We start from the raw sequence: 23361 nt of genomic DNA, 5'->3' as shown, positions 1-23361 counted from the left end.
TGCAGTCACAAATTAAACCAAAGGTTTTGTGCTCAGAATCTCCAGTATTTCCTGAGACTCTCCCAGCTGTTTGATATTTTTGAGCTATTCTGCCGAAAAAGTATTTTTAAAAAAAGCGTTAGAAATCTACACCATACACCAGCACCACACATATATTTTAAACACGATGGTGCCACTATAACAGTCATGCCCCCCCCCTGCAAAAAAGGCATCATGGAAGCTGTAACATTATTAGGAGGCCCCTATCCCCCTCAGCGCCTAGGGCTTGCCGATCGAAAGGTCGGCGGTTCGAATCCCCGCGGCGGGGTGCGCTCCCGCTGCTCGGTCCCAGCGCCTGCCCACCTAGCAGTTCGAAAGCACCCCCGGGTGCAAGTAGATAAATAGGTACCGCTTACCAGCGGGAAGGTAAACGGCGTTCCGTGTGCGGCTCTGGCTCGCCAGAGCAGCGTTGTCACGCTGGCCACGTGACCCGGAAGTGTCTGCGGACAGCGCTGGCCCCCGGCCAATAGATGTGAGATGGGCGCACAAACCCCAGAGTCTGTCAAGACTGGCCCGTTCGGGCAGGGGTACCTTTACCTTTACCTTTACCTTTATCCCCCTCTTAGGAACGCGGGTGGCGCTGTGGGTTAAACCACAGAGCCTAGGACTTGCTGATCAGAAGGTTGGCGATTCGAATCCCCGTGATGGGGTGAGCTCCCATTGCTTGGTCCCTGCTCCTGCCAACCTAGCAGTTCGAAAGCACGTCAAAGTACAAGTAGATAAATAGGTACCGCTCCAGCGGGAAGGTAAAGGGCGTTTCAATGCGCTGCTCTGGTTCACCAGAAGCGGCTTAGTCATGCTGGCCACATGACCCAGAAGCTGTACGCCGGCTCCCTCGGCCAATAAAGCGAGATGAGCGCCGCAACCCCAGAGTCGGCCACGACTGGACCTAATGGTCAGGGGTCCCTTTACCTTTTTATCCCCCTCATAGAGCTGCGATTCCCAGAGTTCCCTGGGAAGAGGGATTGTTAAACCACTCTGGGAATTGTAGTTCTGTGAGAGAAATAGGGGGTCTCCTAGAAACTCAGCACCCTTAAGAAACTACAGTTCCCAGCTGTGACTGTTAAAGTGGGTATCATAGTGCTTTTAATGTATGGTGTGCTTAGGCCAGGCATGAATTCATAATATATTCAAAAACAGCATTAAAAAGGCTTCAGTTTTGAGCTCATTTCAATAACGTGTCGATTCGGGGAATGTTTAAATATGCTTTGCCTCTTGATTGGCTTGTGTGATGGCTACAGAATTATGAATAGCCAGTTTGTAGGGCAGGCAGTTACTGTTACATGATACCTGGAATGTGTGTGGCAGCAGTTGTTACCTGCAGCTTTGTCTGGTGGGATCAATCAATAAGAGGCAGGCAGAAACACAGGTTTAGCAAATGCATTGTTTCATTAATTCCTACCAAATGTTTGTGTTTATAATGGAGATCATAGCAAGCATTGCAGAGGTGCTTTGTGGGGTCAGAATATTGCATGCAGTGTTCTGATTTCTGATTATGATAGTCTGGAGGCTGGTAAGTTGGTTAATTCATGTGGTGAGACTCCTTTTAACCTCTGGTTTTCTCATCTCTCGTGGATTTTGTTGAGCAAACGAAGTAGCATAGAGAGGGCATTCTTTCGCAGAGTATTGTATCCTGGAAAAGCCTGGCAGCCTTTGTAGAGGTGGGGCTGCATCTTAATGGTGGAATGCTTTGCTTGATCCCTGGTAGCTCCAGTTTAAAAGGATCAGGTGATGCAAAGGGCCACATAAAACAAAACACAGGAGAGCTGTGGGCAGTTGAAGTAGACACGATGCCCATATTCTACTCTAGGTGAACCACTGACCTGTCTCAGTAGAAAGCGGATTCATACCTTGAGATGCTTATACAGGCAATGCCAGGAACAGCGAATGCGCAATTTATTTAAGGGCAGAATAAGCTTAGTTTATATACTTAAAACTGCCGAAGCCAAGTGGAAACATCTTCTTCTTTTTGGCGAGAAGTTCCTCTTCTTCACCTTTAACTTTGGGCAGGTCATGCTTCATCATATCATCCTCTCAGATACCCCTAAACTGCTCTTGGTTTTGAACCTGTTAGTTACTGAACTAGGGCAGAAGCATAAATGAATGATCGTTGTATGGTAGATAAGAACTAGTCACTCCTACAGAGAAACTGCCACCGATACAGGATGTAAACAAGGAGCAATGCATGTGTTGTGCTCATTCGACATCATCATCATCATCATCATTATTACTATTAGGGTGTCTGATGGGGAATTTGCGCAGTTGCAAGATCTGCTTGAAGAAAACCCTGGGCTTTCATTGCCTTTGTGTTGAAGGACTTTGTCCATAAATTTTAAGCAACATGTCGTTTCTTTGCAAAATGGTACAAAAATGTACTTTGGGTTATTGGTGTGTGTGAGAGTGTTGAAAAATGTAATTATAACCCTTCAGCTATCACAGACCTTGAAAACCATAACACAACCACAGATATTTCTTATCTTCATATTTGGGGGTGATGGGGATTGCAATTAAAAACATCCTGGCATTCGTGTGGAGGCAGGTGTAGAGTCTTACTGCAGATACGTTCATATATATATATATATATATATATATATATATATATATATATGCTTTCGTAGATTTTCACGGGTATAGGAATGCAGGTTTTGGTGTCTTCGGGTGTCTTCCCGTGTAAGAGTCGGGGTGTCTGTGCGACGTTTCGACGAGGTCTCACTCGTCATCTTCAGGCTGGTGCTTTCGGCTTCTTGTTACTGGAACAGAGCAGAGTCTGGTGTTTGAGTTCCTATAAATACTGTTGAGGGGTGTGGTGTATAGCCTCCAACGTTCTGGGTAGAGAGGAAGTTCCTAGATTAGTGTGCCTTTTCTTCTTTTGTTCCTTAATTACTTGAGGGATATCTTGGGTGATTTCATGAGTGATATTCTGAATATCACTGGGTGGGTCATTAATTACTTGAGGTATGATTACTTGAGAATAATCATGGAAGCCATCGAGATAGAGAAACACCCTCACAACATGAACAAGCGTGACGACACGTCCCGCCTGCCAGACATCTGGAAATTAGCCCTCCCCACAAAAACCGACACCAGAACCAGAGGCACACAGAACGCCGTCACCAATCAACCACACCAGACCCAAACCCAGACCCTCTCCACAGACATATTACAGACTCCATCCAGCAACCAAACTATAGTGGCACCTCCGGATGCTGCACCCCCCTGCAATCCCTACACAGATCTGGCTGGCACAAGGCACAAAACCATAGCTCGCCCCTATACACGAAGCCAAGCCAGAGCACAACTAAATGCAGCACAGCCATCTTCTCAGAAAAACTCTTCACAAGCTCAAGAGGTCAAGACACGAGAGCTTTAGCAACTAATCTACACTTAATGACCCACCCAGTGATATTCAGAATATCACTCATGAAATCACCCAAGATATCCCTCAAGTAATTAATGACCCACCCAGTGATATTCAGAATATCACTCATGAAATCACCCAAGATATCCCTCAAGTAATTAAGGAACAAAAGAAGAAAAGGCACACTAATCTAGGAACTTCCTCTCTACCCAGAACGTTGGAGGCTATACACCACACCCCTCAACAGTATTTATAGGAACTCAAACACCAGACTCTGCTCTGTTCCAGTAACAAGAAGCCGAAAGCACCAGCCTGAAGATGACGAGTGAGACCTCGTCGAAACGTCGCACAGACACCCCGACTCTTACACGGGAAGACACCCGAAGACACCAAAACCTGCATATATATATATATATATCAATCATTCTGTAATTTGTGACCATGAGCTATTTGGGCTTTTTCAACACACACACCACTTGCTTCTGAGGTGATATGTAAGTATTTCTGTGCAACAGAGCACATGGTCTTAATTGCAGTTGCTCTTCTCTCATGGATCATATGTCAGCCTTTTCAACACTACGGTTCCTTTCTCTCCCTCCCACTTTCACACGCCCCCCCCCCCCCAGTCAAAAGGCCAAACCCTGTATTCAGTCATAGGTACTTGGAGATGGGAGAGGGGTCTGCAAAATTTAGCTCAGCTTATTAGCCCTAATGTTCTCGCAGATGCTCCTGATTGGGGAAAGGGGTAAAGCTCCGTGGTAGAGCATCAGCCTGGCCCCATCAGTATTATTTATTAAATTTCTATATTGCACTTCATCCAAAGATCACAGAGGGCGGTTTACGATATAAACCCCCCCAGATACATACCATAATAACAAATAAGAATGATACCCCCTGTGCATGGATGGTTCAAGCTCTGGCATCTCCAGTTTGGACTTGAAATATCCCCTGCCTCCAAGAATGGTGTAGGAATGCAGGATTGTGCTAGGTGCGTGGAACCTACAAGAGTAGGTTGGCACTGCTGATGGTCATGATGACTGGGTTGGGGAAGCTTGGTCAGAACAGAAATGAAAAGGGCTTTTGGTTTCCAGAATAGCTTGAGAACCATGGATGGATGCTTGGCTTTCTAAATATTCTCTCTCCATGAGAGGTATGGGGGTGTGTGGCACCTTCTCCATGGGGGCTCCCTGTTTTTGGATTTCTCTCCCTGGCAAGACACACCTGGCGCCATTGCTACCTGTTTTTAGACACCAGGCAACAACACTTTTATTTACACAGGCCTTTGGGTCTTAATATTCTCCTTATGTTTTAGCGGGGTCAAGTTGAGTTGGATCTTCTTTCATATACATATTTTACATACAGTTGTTCCTTCTCTTGTTTTCTTAAGTTCCTTTGAGTTTACCTTTCAAGGGGTGGGGGTGGCAAGATGAATGCTTCATTGACACGGAAATCTAATTATTTCTTGATTTAAGTCATTATCCCTCTCAAGTATCCAATCGCAACACTATGCATACCTCTGTAAAACTCCAGTGGAATGGACGGGTCTTGCTTCCTGGCTAAAACAAATGTGGGTTAGCAAACAGATCAGTTCATTGTTAGGAGTATGCAAGGGGGAAAGCTTTTTTTATTTTAACACCGTCACTTTCTACTATTTAGATACTGGTCTTCTGGCGCTATTATATGTGATCCATATTTCTTACTGGCATATTTTTAAAGAGTGACTACGTTGTGATGGATTTATTTTATTTTATTTTTTGTTCTCGTACATGATTCATACTGCTTACTGGCTTATTTTTAATGTGTAGCTTGTGTTTTGCGATGGATTATTCTGTGTGCACTCCCGCCTCCCCCTCCCTGGCCAGTGTCTCTCTCTAGCCTTAGGAATAGATGCAAGGCTTAATGCTCAAGCCCACTCATTAGGTCTGTGATCCTCTTGGCAATTACGCTGCTCCTTCTGAAATGACTTTGATGTATATTGAATTATATCTATTTTTAATTGCATAATGGAGCACTGGTCCTGTTTCATGTATTAGCATCCCTTTGAAGTTCTGAACTAAGGGATTTCCCCCTCCCTACCCCTTTTTAGAGGGATGGGGGAGATAGAGGGGGGGAGCTAAATAGATTTATTTGTCTTGGCATACACAGATGAGCTTCTTCTTACATTGAGAAGAGGTCAAAATTGCGGATGGCAAGTGGGGTGGGTGGGAAGGCTGTATTTGTTCAAACAGGTCAAATCTCCCCACTCTATGCCCCCCCCAGTAAACATGCTGAGTGCATCTCTATTTTGCTAATGCCTTCTTTTGAGTGTGTGGAATGCAAGGATGCCTGATCTTGAGAAAGGAGTCAAACAGAAATGGAAGCCACATTTCGGAGGAAGAGACAGTGACCAGGGAGAAGGCGCTGCTCTCCTTCAGACGAAGAACAGGCAGTGATGGATAAAGGGGGGGCACGTTTTCCCCTTTCTCCTTTCTTCCCCCTTTCTCCTTATTCTCTCCCCCACCCCACCTCAGCTTCTTATTTTGTTTACTTACTTAGTTTGATTCATGCCATCTCTTTGTTTGTGAATGAACCTCACATTGACAGGGGAGACTTGCTTCTCCCGGGCCTTTTGGGGTTTGTGCTGGGGTGATTTAGTTCCCATGAAAGGATTAAGGATTCCTTTGTGTCAGCCTAAAGTCAACACGAGTTCTTTCTTTGCCTTTTGCTTGGGAAGCTGTACACAAGTAAGCTTCTTTCTTTCTTTCTTTCTTTCTTTCTTTCTTTCTTTCTTTGCCAATGGCAGATTACGATTTTGCTCCTGATTTCCATCGAAATGGTGACTTTTCTTCTCGGCTGCCAGAATTTCCATCTTTGTGCCATTAGCTAATTCCTGTTGGGTACATGAATGACCAGGAAAGAATCCATGAAAATCCAGGTGCTTCAAAGCCAGGCTGACTCCATTTTTACTACCAAGCGAGATTAAGAGGAGAGAGAGTGGCTCCCCCCTTTTTTCCAAAGCATAAGGGAGCAGTTTTGTTGTAAAGGATTAGAATTCCAGCTGTCAGGAAGCAAACCCAGGGAGAGGAGAGATGTGCTTCTTCTTGCCTTCCATGGGTAATTGCTTCCAGGTAGGTGTAGGGGCTTGGAATGGGGTAGATATTTGTCTTGCAGTTTTCAGCTCTCTTTCTCTCTCTTCTCCTATCCCCTGTCTACATATTGCATGGAGAAGCTTGCAGTTTGTGTTTGAAATTCAAGGCCTCTTTGAGTTAGCTTTTATGTCCAGAGGTAAGTAAAACAGCCACAGGAGAGATCACATTTGCTATGGGTGTTTAATGAGAGTACAAGTCTTTGTTCTTTGTCTTTTCTTGACTGATGGCTTAAGTATGCATCTCTTTCTGCTTTAGTTCATAGTAACATAAGAAATGCAATGGTCCGTCTAACTCAGAACTGCCTACGCCAGGAGTGGTGGCTAACCTTCAGGTGTTGTTGGACTGAAACATACCTAGTCTATCACATACGTACAGTGCTCAAAAGCTTAAATTGGCTATCCCTATGCTTTCCAGCCAGCTTCAAGGTTCTCATATTAATTTATAGGGCCCTTAGCAACTTAGCTGCAGGATACTTTGGGAACAAGCTTATATCCCTGCTTCGTCTTTGAGGGAGTCACTGTTAGTGGTCCTCCATGGCTCATTTCCACCAGGAGCTGTGCTGCATTCAGTATTGTACGTCCAGTTTTATGAAACTCCTTCCAGGTGAACTGCTAGCACCTACTGAATGCCTTTTCAAAATCATTATCCCAGCAGACATTTTAACTGAAGTCTGATCTTACAATTATAGCTGGTTTTTGTTTGCATCGTACCGAGTTTCTTGTATGCCACTTAAATACCATCGTAATTAAGTGGTATATAAATTGTCAACATAAATCACCTCCCATCATCCCTGGCCAGTGGCCAAGCTGACTAGGGCTGATCAGAGTTGTCCAACAACATCTGGGGAGCCATGGGTTAGCCATTCCTGGTGGTTGCTCACTGTGTTTGCCTCTATATAGTTCTATCCTTATTTCAGACATCGTGATACTTTGATGTATTGTGATGTTTAGCTGGTAGTACATCATGATGTTGAAAACCAGATGTTGCCCAGCTCTACTCACTGGCAGTATCTCTCCAACATTGCAGAAGGGTCTCTGTGCTGTGCTGAAACATACCTTCCAATACCTGCGAGTTTTCTTACCCTTGTTCAGCCTAAACTTCAGAATGTCTTTAGAATTTCATCAGGTGTGGGGTTTTGCTTACAAAGTTGTCCCTCCTTCCTAAGTTAAAAACAAACCCAACCTTTTTTCCACAGTGGCCAACCAGATGCATGTGAGAAGCTAGAGAGGTCTTCTACCAAGTGCCTGAGATCGGTGTGTTCACTGATTTTGTTTTTAAGGGAAGTTCTTCCTTTTATCCCCACCTGCAGTGTATAATCTCTGTACATTGTCTGCAGCCTTTTATACAGCTTGCCTAGTTATATTGTTGTTAATATGATTTGCTGAAGCTGTTATTCTTCTGGATTAAGGGTCACCTTGTAATAATATTATATATAGTATATTGTAATAGTAATACGTAGACAACATTATCCTCAGTACATTTAGCGGCTATGGTGCCAACTGGGAAGTCTGTCATCAGGGGCCTGCAATTCAATATTTAAAATGTAGCTTGTTCCTCTAGTCTGAACCAGAGACTTTGCATGGAAATTTGACACTTGGGGCATCCTTCAAGGTTTTGATCCAAATCATGTGGTGTCACTTTTCTTTGGCGTAATTGAGTTCAAGTGCAGTGTCTCCGAAGCTGAAATAAACACCCTTCGATGTTTCAGACAGTTAAAGTGCAAAGCTCATGCATTTTAAATAAATAACTGGAGAGCAGTCTCTTAAACTGACAGCTCTGCTCTCAACTGGGTGAAGTTTTCGGTCTGTGCGCTGGAGTGCAGTTTCCCTTTGATTGAGAGCGTGTTTTGGTTGTGCTAGGGCTTTCTAAATGTTCGGCTTATGTTTACAGGAGGTTCATGTAAACTTTATGAATCCTTCTGCCCTGGTACATCAGCCATCTGTTAGCAAGATGCATATTCCAGCTGAAAGACAGAGAGCATTGTGCTGAAGTGGGGGGATCTTGTAGGGTTTGGATGTGTTTGAATACTTCTTGCTGGAGGGGGTGACTATAGAAGAAGAGGATTGTTGCCATCATGTTCTACTGTGGGCCTGCTAGAAACCTCTGTCTCACCGCTATTTGATGCTGGGCTAGACAGACTTTTGGTTTGATCCAGCTCTTACTTGGGCTCAGTCCAAACTTGTGGGAACAGTCTAGCTCTTTTGGCTATGGTTTCAAACAGTGTTAGAAATTAGCCAGGCGCCAGGTGCATTTTGCATGAATCCAGTTGGGACCACGTAGAGATCTCTGGATGCCAGGTTGACGACTGACAACTTCATTTTGCTGACTCCTCCAGCTTTCTTAAGCAGGCAAGCAGAAGAGCTTATTTATTGCTTTTCTATTCCACCTTTTTCTCCAAGAAGTGTATGGTACACCCCCGCCTCAGCTGACCCCTACAATGACCCTGTCAGGGAGGTTAAGAGGCTGTGACTGACTCCAGGGTCACCCAGTGAACTTCATGACTGAGGGGGGATTTGAACCCTGATCTCCCAGGTCCTATTCTGACACTCCATCCATTATACCAAACGGGCTTCTAAGAGTTCTTCTGCTTTTGGCCAACTCTATAAATTCAGTAGATAAATATGGGAAAGCCAAATGTCAAGGATGTGAAATATTTTCCTTTTAATTCCTTTGAATTTGTTTGATTCTGGATTGTTTTATTAAATGTTTTAATTTGTTGTAAACAGCTTTGAGATTTTTTTCTGTAAAGTATAAAGTAATAATAGAAATGAATAGCAATAAATTTCATTGTTAGAAAAGGGTGCCTAGACATTCCACTGCAGCGACCATAACCCAGGTTTAAGGTGCCATGTTGCGATTAGCTGATATATACAGTATCTGAATTTCTAACACTGGTTTCAAAGTACTGGCAAATAGGAAGAGAGTCTGATGGAACAGAGTGGCCTTAATGGCAAACGGCAGGCATTATGGGATGGAAGCCTTGGCTTCCATGTTACTTCTAACTATGGCTGCATTCGCACATGGGGTTCAGTGTGTTAGATTTCCTGGTTATAATGCTAGTACTTCTGCCCTGGTTTCTGACATTCCTTTCATACTTCAGTAGCTTGTTGTATTGATTTACAAAACCCTGAACAATTTTGGGTCAGGATATGCCAGGGATCACCAAGATAATCTGCAGGAGGATTGTTGATCACTTTCCAAGCTAGTAAGGTTCATTTGATATATAAAAAAAACTGAGCCTTTAGTGGCATTAACCCAATATTGTGAAATGCTCTGCCAACAGAGATTCAACAGTCACCTTCTGTTTCAGATTTAAAATGCCACAGTGGTTAATTGATATGAGCTTTCAATGGTCTATAAATATGTTTTTATAAATAGATACATAGAATGTTCATATATGCATCCTTTAGTATTTGCAATTTTGTACATGTTACTTGAAGCTACTAACATGAGTTTGAGCAAACTGTGGGAGGCAGTGGAAGACAGGAGTGCCTGGTGTGCTCTGGTCCATGGGGGTCACAAAAAGTTGGACATGACTAAATGAGTAAACAACAACAACAACAACATCACGTTACTTGTTTGGCGAAGTATGGATTTTGACGGGTAGCTGTATTCCAACCCTGGAATGTGTGAATAGGGTAAACGTCCTTTAACTACAAACTTAATTGAACCTCTCCCTGCACCCACAATCCTTATTCACGACCTTCTCCTGAAAAGACTGCGGTGGATCTCTCAACCTAGCAAATTTCTGCCCTCTCTATCCATTTCACAAAGGTTTTATTTCATCTAGTTTCACGACTGGGCATCCATTGTGAGCTCTCTCATTCTCTCTCTTTGTGTTTTAAACTGTGCCCTCTTCCCATGTTGAATTCCTCAACTTTGGAAGCCAGCCACTTGGCCAAACACACTCAGGAATTGCCAGATGGACTCAAACAGGTTTTTGTTGCAAACTCCCCACCCCCCACCCCCACCTTCTTGCTTGTTGACATCTTCTTTTTGCCATCAAAGAGACCATCCTGGATTGTTGCGCTTTTGAGAACTGTGCGGCCTGGAAGCCAGAGAAACTCGAGAGCTCTGAGGCTCAGCTTCACAAACGCCAAATTCTCTTGGAATGGTAGCTGAAGTCCAAAATGCCTTGGCAACGGCACAGTCGGAAAAAGAGGTCAGCTGGAAAGCCAGAAAACCTTAGCCAAACAAATTGCTAGTTAGGACTTGCAAGGATAACCGGTGGTTAGCAGTGCTCAGGTGGAGTGCGATTATTTCCTCAATGTAACTTGAGAAGCTTTTCCTTTGATTTGCTTCTGTGCCTTGAGGGTTGCGAATGAACGAAGGTCAGAGAGGCTTTAATTGTGTCACACAGATGACTGGCCCTTCGGTGGCAGGGCAAATGACTTTGCATGGAAGTAGCAGCAGCAATGTTGCCAGTTAAAGAGAGCAGGTGATATGAAAGACCTCTGTCCCAGGACTTGGAGAGTCATGGGGGAAGGGCCATGGCCCAGTGGTAGAACATCTACCTAGGATGCAGGTGATCCCAGATTCAATCCCCAGCATCCTCAGCTATGGCTGGGAGAGACCCAAGCCTAAAATTCCGGAGAGCCTCTGCCAGTGCAGATATTACTAAGCTAGAAGGACCAATGGTTTGACTCTGTATAAAGCAGCTTTCTGTATTCATACATTCACTGTCAATCAGGTTAGGGTAGCCTTCTCAAAACTGGTGTCTACAGCTTTCATCAGCTCCTGGCACCATTGCCAGTGGTCTGGGATAATGGAAATCAAACGACATCTGAAGACCACCAAGTTGGAAAAGGCTGGAGAAGGCAATGTAGTGGGGTAGGAGGGCTTTAAAAAAATCACATCTGGCAACCAATGGACCTTGGGTTTCAGATAGTATATAGGTAGATGAGTCTTAAAAGCCCAGGACACATTTTTTTCACAGTCCTCTAGCAGCTATGGTGCTACCAGAAACAAATCATTTAGTGCTAACTCTGGAAGCGTGTACTCAATTCTGAGCAAACTAAGCCTCCTAAAGCAAAATATACATCAGGACATGCCCCTTTGGCTGTTGTGCGAGCTGGGAGATCCGTGGGGCACAAATGTGACTGGATATTCTGTTTTGATGCCCTGAACCCAGGTTCCAAGCACCATGTGGCACCTAGCATTCCTGTCCAAGTTTTGAACACTGTGTTAAAGCCACTTCTGGGAATCTAGTGGAAGTTTAGGGCTCATTTCTATGTTAATTGTGTGTGAGAGAAAAGGTTGCAACTTCTTAACTTGGAAAATCATGGGAATTTTGTGTTGATGATAGTTTGGTTTTTTATTTATTAAATTTCTATACTGCCCTTCGTCCGAGGACCACAGGGCAGTTTACAATATAAAAACACAAAAATACATAACACAATAACAAATGTTTAAAAGCTTGTAGGTTGTTTAATTAGCCAAGGCCTGGGAGAAGATGAATATTTTTGTGCTAGAAGTTCTGACCACTGAAAATTCTGCTTTGCTGCCCCCCCCCTTCTCTGGTTCCTGAAATTTGTGCTATGAGGGTCAAAAACTTCATTTCTTCAAAACAAATGATTCAAATGCTAAATTCTGTGCTTAGTAGGGAGGGGAAAAGCTGTCATTTTAAGCTCTCTGTTTCTCAATTTTCTAAGGTTAAGTTCAGTTCCCTGCAACAATTTGTGATTTTTTTAAAAAAAAATCCTCATGAAAATTCAACAGGATTTTAGTGTGATTTTTTTCCTGAATGACCACATGTTTTAGTATGAAATTTTGACTAATGATACACTTTCTTGCAATCAGTTTCCCCTAATACAATGAATTCTTTATGTTTTGGTTTTTCTGCCAATATATCCATTGTTGTGCCTTCTCCCCGACCCCACCAATATATTCATTTTTGTCAATAATGTTTGGCTGTGCACACAATTCATACCAGTGCACATTTCAAAGGAGAGATGTGTTTCATTTTGCATATTGGTACAAGAAATGAGAATTCGGTCGATTCTCATTAAAATGCTAACCAAGTGGAACTTCTCCTCCCATCCCTAGTGCTCAGTGCTGAATTCTGCGCTTGTAGGGGCTCCTTGTATTACAGATCATTTTGTTTTGACTTTGATTTCTCAGCAGTGTTAAAAAGAGCTACTTCCTGGAGGGTGGGCAGTGGAGGCTAGTCCATTGGGGGTCCTTCTCTACCAACCTCAGCCTGCCCTCAACCAGCCCTCACCTGTCTCCCATCTTACTTGCAAACCCACCCAGGAGGTAATTGAGCATGTTCAGCTGTCCTCTCAGCTTCAGTGTCAGCAGGGAGAAGGATGGGGACAAAACTAGAATTAGCCAGCTCTGCCTGACGTCTGCTCTGGCTCCACTATTGGGTAGACTTTCTGTTTTCTGCCCCACCACTCCAATGGGCAGCATCCACCACTGGTGGAGGGATCATACTGGGAAGTATCAACAAGTGATGTACCTTACAGTTTGGCAGGCATGAAGCTCTGTGCGAGTAGACTTCCTGCACAATTGTAAATCATCTTGAGCTGATGTGGGATTTGAGATGCTACCTGGGCCTTAATAAACACTGATGCAATCAGGGCTGATGTAGATGGATACCTGATAGGCCATTCTTGCTGTGTTAGCCACTGTTCGGGGATGATGGTAGTTATAGTTATAGTTGGTAGTTATAGTTGGACATCACTAAGAAGGCTGCTCATCCCTGCTGTACAGAATTGTGACCTTGATAGAGAAGTAATAAAACTCTTTATCTGTGAATTGCTGACAAAATACTAAGATATTTGGGTCTTCTCTACCTTGGTAGTAGTACAACATTTAGTCACACGTGTGTGTGTTTATGTATCTATACTACCATGAAGATTTTGTAAGAAATGGATGTTGTGATATCTGTTCGGATTTCTTAAGAATTTCAGCCTGTTGATTTTAGCCAAGTCGGTCTAATCTACTGCCAGCTCAAAAAATATTGGTAATATTTACTAATGCATAATTTTTTATCTGTCCTGACGGCAGTGTTTATTTAAGAGATTAAGCTTTTATTTAACTTTCTCAGGAAAGACTTATCAACACCAGATTTTGTGTCTGTCTGTACAGAGTATAAACATTCTGAAAGCCCAGCTCGAAACATGATTGATTTATCAGGGTGCATCCAGATGGCAATTCCCCAAGTGGCTAATTCAGAGCTGTAGCACTGACAGGATGAGAATTATCTTGGAGAGCAGAGGATATCTTGCACTTGGGCCTAGTAAGACTCCTCCCCTTCATGAACCCACAAGGATTTCCTGTCCAGGTCCCAGTGAAGAGCCTATGAGACAGGATGGAGCAAAGCAGGCTAAAGGTTGCCATGCCCTCATGGACTTCTAATTTGCCTTCCTATTAGTGAAATTCCTGGCTGGCTACTGTTCAAAAGCAACTGTCAACTGCCCTGTGATCTTGTGATGAAGGATGCGGGTGGCGCTGTGGTCTAAACCACTGAGCCTCTTGGGTTTGCCGATTGGAAGGTCGGCGGTTTGAATCCCTGCGACGGGATGAGCTCCCGTTGCTCTGTCCCAGCTTCTGCCAACCTAGCAGTGCGAAAGCACACCAGTGCAAGTAGATAAATAGGTACCACTCCAGCGGGAAGGTAAACGGTATTTCCATGTGCTCTAGTTTCCATCACAGTGTTCTGTTGCACCAGAAGTGGTTTAGTCATGCTGGCCACATGATCCAGAAAGCTGTCTGTGGATGAACGCTGGCTCCCTCGGCCTGAAAGCAAGATGAGCGCTGCACCCCATAGTCGCCTTTGACTGGACTTAACCATCCAGGGGTCCTTTACCTTTTCCTTTTTTAATGTAAATCTAAACCTAAACAACAACATGGGGCAGCTATATAAATTAAGTAGGTAAATAAATATGGGGAAAGCAATCACTTAGAGAAGGATCTGAATTATTTTCCTTGAAGGCTGAATTTGTTTCATTTTGGATTATTTTATTTGATGTTTTAATGCAGGAATCCCCAAACTTGGCCCTCCAGCTGTTTTGGGACTACAACTCCCATCATCCCTAGGTAACAGGACCAGTGGTCAGGGATGATGGGAGTTGTAGTCCCAAAACAGCTGGAAGGCCAAGTTTGGGGATGCCTGTTTTAATGTGTTGCAAACTGCTTGGAGATCTTTTTCATTAAAATATAAAGCAGTATAATAATGAAATTAATAACTGCAACAAATCTCATTAGGGGTGGGGGAAAATGGACGTTCTGCTGTGGTGACTGTAACATAAGTTTAAGGTGCCATTTGGTAATTAGCTGATATATATCTGAGTTTCTAACATTGCACCTTTGGTATCATTCAGCACAGAGGTTGTTATGTTCATAAGCACACACATATCACTGCACTTAAAGCGGCACAACTGCCATGAAATCCTGGCAGAATTTCAGGATTCACTTCTTTGAAGGTTATCAGTTTTTACTTTTTGAAATGTTGATTTTGCGGGAAACATTTAACCAGCTGGAAATGTGTTGATTTGTTACTTGCCAGTAAAAAAATGTTGTTAGTCATTAGCCTTTTTTTCTTTTTTAGTTATCCAACTGCAATCCTATGCATATGTACAGTGGTACCTCGGGTTACATGCACTTCAGGTTATATACGCTTCTGGTTACAGACTCTGCTAACCCAGAAATAGTACCTCGGGTTAAGAACTTTGCTTCAGGATGAGAACAGAAATTGTGCTCCAGCGGCGCAGCAGCAGCGGGAGGCCCCATTAGCTAAAGTGGTGCTTCAGGTTAAGAACAGTTTCAGATTAAGAACGGACCTCCAGAATGAATTAAGTACTTAGCCTGAGGTACCACTGTACATATTGTCGAGGGTCTTTCTGCCCTTACCATTTAAAGCAGTTGACGGGGTTTGGGGAGATTTTTATTTTGCATTCTGTCACATGACATTCAGCTAGTCTTCCAGAATAATGTATTTAGAGAGCGACATGCTTCTCGCCCCCTTTCTACTACAAGAAAGAAAGGACTGTTGCAAAAGATCAGGAATGGATCCTCAATATCTTCATTTGTGACACATGTGTACAAACATCCTCCTGGTTTCTGTGTGGAGGCGTTGGCGGCTGACAGGTGTGGCTTGGAAGACACCTGCTTTTGTCCCCAAACCCTCTTGACTGGTGAGAGCTGTCAGTTGGCAACCTCAGTTTAGAGGAGAAAAGTGGCTGGTAGAGACCATAATACCGAATCAAAGCACTGCCCATGGGAGTGAACATTAGCTGCAGACAAAATTCCATCACAACATCACTCCTCCAGGAGTAAGCCCCTTGGGAGTAAATAGACCGCACTGTCCGTCATTTGTGGGCCTTTACAAGAATAACAGAAGCTATTCTTCCATTTTGCAAAGCCTTCTTCAACTTGCTTGGAGACAATCTGCTGAATGGGCAAGTGGCTATTTGCAAGCCTGAACTAGCATACAAGGCTGTGTTTTCCAAGCACGGACATGGGGTAGCCCTCATATTTTGTTGATGGACAATACAAGTTCAGTATCAGCTTGTTTATTGCACTTTCAGCTCATCTGCCTCCATCAGGCAGCATCCATTAATTGAGAATCTTGAAAAGAAATGGAAATAGAAGATAAACATGTTGTTGTTTTTTTAACTAATTATAGTTATTTAAACTTTCGGCCCTGAAGGCAGTGCAAGAGAGGCTGTTTGCAAACCTAATGGCATGTGACCTGTGGGTATAAGGCAGTATAATAATAATAATAATAATAATAATAATAATAATAATATGGAAAATAGATCTAATAATATCAGAGTATGGGCTGGACAATGCACCGTGTGTGTTAGGAAGGTTGTTGCTATACTAGGTTGGAACAAAGATTTGTACCAGAATACCTATGACATTATACATGTCATTCCTACATTATAGTGAAAATGTTTTGGTTTTTTTTAAAAAAGGTTGTCATTGTGTAATTCAGCTTTACCTTACTTGGTAGTGTATAGAGGTCTGTTGGCCAATGCGCCTTTTCCTGCCAAAAGAAAATAAATCGAATCAGCTCATTCATGATAGTGTGCACTCTTCTAACTCAAACTAATTGGTTTCCTAATTGATGTTTGTTGAACTTTCTCCATTTCATTGAGTGATTAGGTACAAAAAGCTAACAGTTGACATCTGTAGGCGCTTAACTGGTGTCTGTAATTACTGTTAATGTTAAATAATTGTTAGTTAATTGGAGTGATAGCTGACTGAATGCAATCCAGATTGAGGAGAAGTTTTTAGAAAAGCAACTCCAAAACAAACCCAAGACCTAGTTAAATAAACATACCTCTGTGCTACCCGTAGAGAAAATATATTTCCACAGGGAAAAGAAATGCATGGCCTCCCATCCAGATGGGAAAAGCTCCCTGTGTTTATGAAAGAAACTGAAAATAGCTTTGACAGGCACAATCTTTTTCTTAAGTCATGACCATCCACCTGACAAAGCCAACTCTAGGATAGTTTAGCTGGTAGAGCATGAAACTCTTAATATCAGGGTTGTGGGTTCAAGCCCCACGTTGGGCAAATGATTCTTGCATTGCAAGGGGGTTGGACTAGCTGATCCCATTGTTCCCTTCCAACTCTACAATTCTGTGATTCTATGAAACAACTCAAACAGGCTCACATATGCACACCCTGGCAAGATTTACAATCCAGAGTGACTGAAAATGTCAAGTATGGATTGCATCATTAAAATGCCTGTGAGATTTTCCACCCCAATAGGAGCATTGCAAGTTGCCTTACACTGGGTCAAACCATTGGTCCATCTTGCTCACTGTGGTCTCCCCAGAGTTTCTCAGTCCTATGTTGAGACACTAACAATTGAATCTGGGACCCTCTGCATGAATAGCATGAATAGCAGATGCTCTACTACTAATCCCATTCCAGGCAATCATGTGACTTGGCGCCTCTTCCTTCTCTTTACCAACCCTCCAACTGAAATGTGGGGGGGGGGGTAGAGACACTGGGGAGCGGTGAACCACCCTTGTCAGCCGTAGTTGCTGCCATGTGACCTTTTTCTTTCTCGGAGCTGCAGTGGAGACATTCAGCCTCCTCCAAGCCCCAGCTGTGTTGCCTCCTCCACATAAGAGAAGCCCCACTGGGTAAGGTTGGAGAAGGCCAAGGACCCTAATGGTCCCATCCAGACTGGAGCCCTTTTTTGGTGAAAACAGAGATCTGATTATAGATCTTCTGAAACTTGGGTAGTTTGGTCTTGAGTCCATTCGTTGTAAGCAAAGAACACATTTGCCGCCTGCTAAGGGTTCTGCGTAACTCAGGACTTAGCAAATTGCTTTGTCAAACCCCACAAATGTTGTCCCACTATCTGGTTTATCTGTTTATTTCGAAATTAGCCTTTATTTTATACTGTGTGGATATGGGATTGGAAGGATAACAGTCTTTGTCTTTGCTTCCCCCTCTTACTGTCTTAAAAAAAAAATATTAATATCCTTCCTACGCACCATAGTTGTCATGGTGGCTTCTCCTTGCCAGCAACTTTGACTCCTCTTATCTGACTCGAGCCCACTAATTTGCCATCTGGATTTTTTCAACCCCTTTGCTCATCCCCATCACAACCTGGCATGATCAGCAGCCACCTGGGGACCTCATTATACATTGCTGTCGCAGTGTGGGCCAAAAATAGCATTTGACAAAGTGTGCTGAACCCCCTTCAGCCTCTAGATCTTTGACAAACAAATAATTGGGTGCATCACACCTTCGGCTCGGAGGAGTTTCTGACAAGGATTGTGGGCTTGCCGATCGCAACAGTCAGCTCACTCCTGGTGCATATCAGGGTGAACTGTTTGAAGAGTCGCTGGTGCTGACATCCCAGAATGACAGCCCTAGAAAACAGGATCCTCATTACAGTACATGCAGAGGCAGGTGTCTCTGGTGACATCTAGCTGTGCAGCTGATTTCCTAGAACAGATGTTGAGCTGGGAGAGTGGGAGCAGTTGTTCCTTTTTACAAATGTGTTAGGCTAAGAACATGAAGCTTCTCATTTCCCTGGGTTGTTGTTTCTTTAAGGAAAAGACAAGGGAAGCAGGTTGCTATTGTTGCTGCTGCTGTTGTTACTTACGATTTATAACCCATCCTTCCTTCCAGTGGAACCCAAGGAAGCAAACACATAGAATCATTGAATTGTAGAGCTGGAACGAACCCAGGAGTCATCTAGTCCAAACCACCACCACCACCCCCTGCCATGCAGGGATCTTAAGTAGATCATACATGACAGGTAGCCATCCAACCTCTGCTGAAAAACCTCCAAGGACGGAAGGTCCACCACCTCTTGTGGGAGTCCATTCCATTGCTGAACAGCTCTTGCAGTCAGAAAGTGCTTCTTGGTGTTTAGTCGTAATCTCGTTTCTTGTAATTCATTGGTTTGGGTTGTACCCTCCGGAGCAGGAGAAAACAAGTTTCCATCTTCCATAAAACTATGAAAATATCTTAAAACAATTCCAATACAGATCCAGACTGGGGAAGATCTCATCTTAAAAGGCTTATTGGGTCTTCATAGAATCAGTTGGAAGGGACCACGGCCGCCATCTAGTTCAACCCTCTGCAGTGCAGGAATTTTATGCCCAGTTTGGGCTCGAACCCACAACCCTGAGATTAAGAGTCTCATGCTCTACCAACCAAGCTAATCAGTAGGCACTGAAAAGGCAACAGAGATGGCAGCTGTCTGATGTGTAACTGGATGGAGTTACAATTTAGGTGGCTAACTGTTGGGTCTGCAAGATGCCTTCACTTGCAGAGCACAGCGATCAACTGGGTATATAAAGGGTGAGGTGATTTTTCAGGTCACTTCCTATGAAACATTTGAAAATAACTTCACAATACAGCAGGAACATATCCGAGAGCTGTACCAACTGAGATTAAAAACAAACAAACCCTGAGCTTGTAGAATGTATTTGAAAGATGCCAAAAAGACAATATTTTAAATGCATTTTAAGCTGCATTTTAAACTATATTCTAACATATTTTAACCAACTGGTTTTTTAAAAAAAATGTTTTTACTGTATTTATAGTCAGTGTTAGCCACCCTGAGCCTGGTCTTGGCCAGGGAGGGCAGGGTCTAAATAAAAATGTATTATTGTTATTGTTATAGGGAGATGGTGTCTGGCTGATAAATAGCAATTTATAGGTCGCTGTGTAGCTGAAGTTCTCCATGCAGCTTACAGATACAAAGGCAAACAACCCAAAACCAAAACAAGAAAGAACCCAAATTCAATTAACACATCACCGTTACAAAACCACAGATCACTTTAAAATAACGGAGGGGAAGAAAATCCAGAAATCTGAACTGAATTAAAACTATATAACGTAATTTGAAAGGACTGCAACAAATTTTTACAGTTCCTTCGTCTCCCCACTGTCCCGGCTCTGAAAACGTTATTAACGTAGGCACCAGGGAGGGGACGTTGCCAAAAATGCACTTTCATCCATAGCATCCTCCTTCTGTACTTCTCCAGGCAAAGGGCACTTAGAGAGGATGGACTTGGATTGTGATGTGAGTGTTTTGTTAGGTAAATGTGGGAGGAGGCAAAATCTCTTCATATAATGTAAATACATGGGCTATATCTCTTGTCTTATGGGCACTACAGAACTTTATTGAGAGGTGTAATAGGTATGAGTTACTCGTGCGTAAGCTGGTGCCTTTCTCGGTTAATTTACCTTGTTAAACCTTTCTGACTGCACAGCCCCTTCTCATCGTGGCTGCCTCAGTCACTGGAAGAATCCGTCAGTGGCCGTTTCTTGAACCTCTTCCAACATAAAAGTTGTTTGACATCCAGTCTCCTCCTCCTCTCACTGCGCGGGAGTCTTCTGCGCAGGGAAGGCGTGGGTAGCGGAGGACCTGGGCTCTCCTCACTGATGTCCAGTGAAGAGTCCTGGAGCCCTCTCTCCAATTCCCCCATCTGCCCCCCTTTATCCCTGGTGTTGCGCTGATTGGCTTCCCCCTCTACTGAGCTGTTTCTCCCCCTGCTGCTGGGTCCTTCGCCAGCATCATCTGGGAGCCTCCCCTTCGCCTCTCCCTCCGATGTCAGTTCCCTGACAAGAGGATATAAAACCATTATTTATTTCTGCAGCTCCTCATTCTCTCTCTCTCTGCCCTCAACCCTACTTTGGGATTATTTGCTCCCTGTTTACATTTCTTCAATACGAAGGTTTGATGGGTGTTGGAATAGTTTTAATGTTATGATTGTTTTATCACTTGTGCCGTTGGCACTCTGGGCTCCTCTAGGAGCAAAGGTGGGATATAAATTTAATAAATAAAATTAATAAGGAGCAGTGGGGGACTAAGAAAACCTCCCTGTCAAGGTTGTAGATGTTTGATGATGATATGAAGTTTAAGCTTGGTGGCAGCTGCCAAGATCAACAGTGGCGCTTAATGCCACCTTGCCTTATCTCCATGTGTGGGGCTTGACATCTTCTCGGAGACATCCTACGCACCCTCAGTCTCTTCAAGAAGATTAAGAGCTTTCTCTTGCCAGCCTGACAAGGAGGGAAGTGTGGAGGTGTGTGTGTATGCTAAACACAAAGCTAATGTGGCCTTTATGAAGCAGGAGGATTAGGCTGGTAAGTTTATACAAAGCCAAGGAGATCTTTTTGCTGAACGAAATGTGCAGCTGAGAAATATGAGCGGGAGGTCGATTGACACCTGAACAGCCAGGAGGGAATAATTTGGTATTTGCTATCTGTAGCTCCCCATGGCCTCTAGCAGCGTGTGGTTTTTGAATCATTAATCCTATTTGGGGTGTGCGCGCGTGTGTGCACCTATGTGGTGGATGTCTTAAACATACATTTGCCATAACTTAGCTGTATTAATGCCTCAACTATAGTCAGGTACAGTGGTACCTCGGGTTAAGTACTTAATTCATTCCGGAGGTCTGTTCTTAACCTGAAACTGTTCTTAACCTAAAGCACCACTTTAGCTAATGGGGCCTCCCACTGCTGCTGCACCGCCGGAGCACGATTTCTGTTTTCACCCTGAAGCAAAGTTCTTAACCCGAGGTACTATTTCTGGGTTAGCGGCATCTGTAACCTGAAGCATATGTAACCTGAAGCGTATGTAACCCGAGGTACCACTGTAGTTGCCTTGCAAGCTTTGATGGTGGAGACCAAGCTTCTAGTCCTGAGTGTTTCAGATGCACTTTGTTTAATTTATTTATGCCACCCCCAGCATAGTGTTCTGTAGGTGGCTTACAATAAGTATGTAAGCACGCACACACACACACACACACAGAGAGAGAGAGAGAGAGAGAGAACTAAAATGCAAAGTAGGATTTTTAAAAAAGAAAAATGAATGCTACATGAATATAAGGAAAAAGAACATGCTCTCAGTTTAAAAGCAGATTTTTATTTTTATTTTTTAAAAACCCACAACATAGATGTCCATACCAAGATTTTATTTAAAGGTCTGCGTAAACAAAAAGGTTTTTGCTTTGTAGGGATGGAAGAATCCAGCCATTTCACCCATTTTTCCAGTTGCAAGTTCATCCACACCAGTTTGATTTATTTATTTATTTTAAAAGTTTATAGAACTCATGGAAATTCATCAGCATTTTAGTGTGAAGTTCTCCTAGTATACACATGTTTGAATGCAAGTTTGCCTAACACACATTTTTTTGCAAGGCACTTTCCCCTAATGTGCACTTTTTCTGTGTTATTTCCACTAATATATTCATTTATATGCACCTTTCACCCTACTGTATGCATTCTTGTGCCTTTACGTGGCCATGGAGCAGCATTGCAAAATTTGGAGAAGTGCAGATTACAAAGGGCGACTGTGTCTTGGTTCTCATCTTCTTTAGGAAAGGGTGAATTTGGTAGGTTCGCCTTTTAAATGCAAACCGAATCAGATTTCTCCCCCATCCCTATCAACCTAGTACCAAAACGATCTCAAAGATGGTGCCAGCTGAATCTCCCTGAGAAGGATGCCCTATAACCAGGATGGCGCTACTGAAAAGGACCTCTCCCTAGTGGTTACTCACTTCCCTCCATGTGGCATTGCAGGGGGTTGGACTAGATGATTCTTCGGGTGCCTTCCAACTCTACAATTCTATGGCCCCTGCCTTCTGCCCCATCAGCCACTGCATTCCTATTGTCTTTGACTTCTCTAGAAGTCGGGGGGGACTTCCATATAAGCCTGGGTAAAATGTGCAGACTCTGGGAAATTGTGCAGTTTGAAGCTCCTTCAGATGAAATTTTAAACTTCATGCCTTTGGGCTGCTGGAGGAGAGTCAATAGTATGAATGTGAAGGCATTGATTGTTTTGTTTGCTGTCAAGGCATCAGACGTGCTGATCTAGCTTCCCCGAAGCAAGTAAACTCTTGCCTTCAGTTACAATGAAGAGGAAATTGATGTCGTGAATGGGTGCGGCAAGACTCTTCCGAGAAACACCTTTCCAGATCTAAAGATCTTCTTTTGAGGTCTTGTTGGGTGACAACTACCAAATGATGCACGTCAGCTGTCTATGAAGGGGAGAGCTTCTTTGTGGTGACACTTCGCTTATGGAGTTGTCACCCCAGGGAGGCTCACCTGGCACTTTTTCTGTGACATTTTTCACAACAGGTGAATAGATTTTTATTCCTCCAGACCTTTTGCTATTTATTAATTTGTTTGGTGCTTTGTTTTTTTTGATTTATATCCCCTCTTTTTGCCAAGGCACTAAATAGTTTGCATTTTTTACAATTTACAGTTTTTCATTTCTCCTACCTCACTCACCAGCAGTTAAAAATAAAACACAAACAACCCCACTACCAGCCTTCTTCCTTCCTTCTCCTCGGGCAGAATCACATCCATTGACCCATGGCAGGGGGGCAGGGAACCATCTGA

General features: G+C 43.4%; 1 protein-coding gene across 6 annotated transcripts in view; it reads left to right on the top strand.

Moving 5' to 3' along the window:
• AUTS2 (activator of transcription and developmental regulator AUTS2) overlaps positions 1 to 23361 on the top strand; it is a 679139-nt gene that overhangs the window by 616888 nt on the left and 38890 nt on the right. The window lies entirely within an intron of this gene.

This window comes from Podarcis vaucheri (genome assembly GCF_965113315.1).
Source record: "Podarcis vaucheri genome assembly, chromosome: 15".
NCBI lineage: Eukaryota > Metazoa > Chordata > Lepidosauria > Squamata > Lacertidae > Podarcis > Podarcis vaucheri.
The sequence above is the reverse complement of the archived record's forward strand: the minus strand, read 5'-3'. Positions and strand labels throughout refer to the sequence as shown.